The sequence below is a fragment of the Montipora foliosa genome, chromosome 5 (genome assembly GCF_036669935.1).
Source record: "Montipora foliosa isolate CH-2021 chromosome 5, ASM3666993v2, whole genome shotgun sequence".
Lineage (NCBI taxonomy): Eukaryota > Metazoa > Cnidaria > Anthozoa > Scleractinia > Acroporidae > Montipora > Montipora foliosa.
The window spans coordinates 28,894,419-28,896,918 of record NC_090873.1 but is presented as its reverse complement, the minus strand read 5'-3'; the positions used below and the strand labels follow the sequence as shown (position 1 = coordinate 28,896,918).

Below are 2,500 nucleotides of genomic sequence, written 5' to 3'. Positions count from 1 at the left end.
GGTCAATTTATTACATCCATTTAGAAATCACTCCTTGCAATCTGATTGGCTCTCAGCAGTGTGATTTATTCCCAAATCGCACTATTATTTGCTCAAATCGCACCATTTCCCCAGCCAACGAGAAAGAAAAACTAAAACAAAACAACCAATCAAATTTCAAGGCTTGTTTAAGGTAACCAACCATATTGCAGGAAAATGAAGGACAAAGAAAACTATTGTGTGGTGAATTTTAAACTTTTGTGCCCGACTAGATCAATGAAATATTGGCTTTGACTAAAATCCTACATTTCAGCGATTGTGATTTCTAAATGGGTGTAATAAAGTGGTAATTGATATTCGTGTTGTGCAATTTTGGTCTAAATCATACTTGTGATTTCAAATGGAACACGCGCTTCGCGCTCGTTCGATTTTGAAATCACTCGTATGATTTCAGACCAAATTGCACTCCACTCAGTTCAGTTACCATTATTTACCAGGCCATAATGGTATTCTACACCAAAGCCAATGCTTGACTTCATGTTGTGCTTTTCCGCGCAATTTGATCACAAAAAGATATAAATAGGGACCTTAAGCAAGGAAGACGAAGACGGCTACGCGAATGCCACAAAACGATAGGTTTAATTAGCAAAAACAATAGTTCTGCACGCCCTGCACGTGCATTTTACATTTTAAAAAATTTCTTTCCCGTTCTTGTCTTGACAACGACGTGAAATGATCAATGATTGAGGTCATGTGGAGGACGAGAGGACCTGACGACGTATTTTCAATTTTCTCTCTCACACTTTTCAAGCCAAACGACTTGGAGTGTTCGCAAAATTATACGAGTAACGGAAAATAATATTTTTAGACAACGTTCTCGTAGCTTTTAAGGCCCCTAATAACTATTTTACTAACCTTACTTTCTCAGGACGAACTGTAAGTTAATCTCCTTGTTTTATTTGAGGCTTAAATTAAATGTTCTTGTGCTTTGCACCGGAAATATATTAAACTAGAATAAGCACAGGCTATTTCTTGTAGCTCGGCCCACGAGCTCGGTTGGCAAGAGGTCTCTCTGACACCTTAAAGGAAACCTCCACTAAAAAAAGAATACAACTTCAAAATATTTAACATAATGTTTACAATCAAAAATGTTCAAACGTTTTCTAATGGAATCGTTTGTATCCGAAATAAATGAATTTCAAAAACGCTTGTTTTGGTTTTCAAATTTCCTGGGCGCCGCCATCTTGAATAATTGTGACGTGTTATGGTTGCTCTTTTGTATTTGCACAAAGAGCTTTTGTTTTAAAACAATAGGGCAACCATGACACGTCACAATTATTCAAGATGGCGGCGCCCGGGAAATTTAAAAACCAAAACAAGCGTTTTTGAAATTCATTTATTTCGGATACAAACGATTCCATTGGAAAACGTTCGAACAATTTTGATTGAGAGCATAATGTTAACTATTGTAAAGATATATTCTTGTTTTAGTGGAGGTTCCCTTTAAGGCCTGGTTTTCACTAGCGACGCAAGCATAAGCACAAGCAGCACGCGCAGGCGCATTTACATGTTGTTAATTAGTGTCTATTGTATTATTGGTAAATTGCACAAGCAGCACACGCAGGCGCATTTACTTGTTAATTAGTGTCTATTGTTCCAACAAAAGGTTCTAACATAATAAACTACAAGCTACTGAGTTTGCGTATGCTTCTTGTGCTTATGCTTGCGTCGATGGTGAAAACCAGGCTTAACAGCCAATGACGTGTATACATTCATCTGCATCGTCAGTTGACTGGTGCTTTGTGTTTGATGTGTGCTACAATTCGTCGTGATGTTGGACAGCAAAGTTATACAGACTGTTCAAATCCCTTGGGCCTTTGTACTCTGGCTTTTGAACTCCTCTGCTAAAGAGTACCAGGGTGGGGTATGCAGAAATCTGTCAACAGTGGAATGAGTTAATATAGTGAAAATTTACCACAATAGATCTGCTCTACCAGCTAGAATATTTCATTTTCTAGGGAAAACAGGAGGTGAGTGATTTTATAGTAGGAATTTCTTTTTTTAAAGTAACACTTTTTTAACTTAGTTATGAGGAGCTGACTGAGTTGTTGAAAGTCGGTTTACTCGAAATCGGTATGGTTGCCGAAATGTGTCAATATTCGATGTCGCGTATATGCGTTTGATAATTTCCACATATTGACAATAAAATTCAAATATATTTGAGTTTTTTCAATACATTCGATAAACTTGTAGCAAAATTCGATAAATTCGCCACGATACGCATTCGATTCTCTCCTCCATTAATGAAACAATTCAAGCAATATTCATTCGATGATTCGAATAAAATTCATTCGATAATTCAAGAAATATTCATTCGATGATTCGAACAAAATTCATTCGATAATGCACGTGACCTATCTTCCATATTTGGATTGAGGGCTTGGCAACTGAGTTTACAAAATGGCGGAACAAATTGATTGGGAGCCTTTGGCGCTAAGCCTGGATAAATTTGAAATAGATT

At 37.0% G+C, this 2,500-nt stretch overlaps 1 pseudogene; it reads right to left on the bottom strand.

Moving 5' to 3' along the window:
- Positions 1-1,503: 1,503 nt before the first annotated feature.
- The window catches only part of LOC138003904 (thioredoxin domain-containing protein 5-like), a 15,437-nt pseudogene continuing 14,440 nt past the window's right edge, over positions 1,504-2,500 (bottom strand).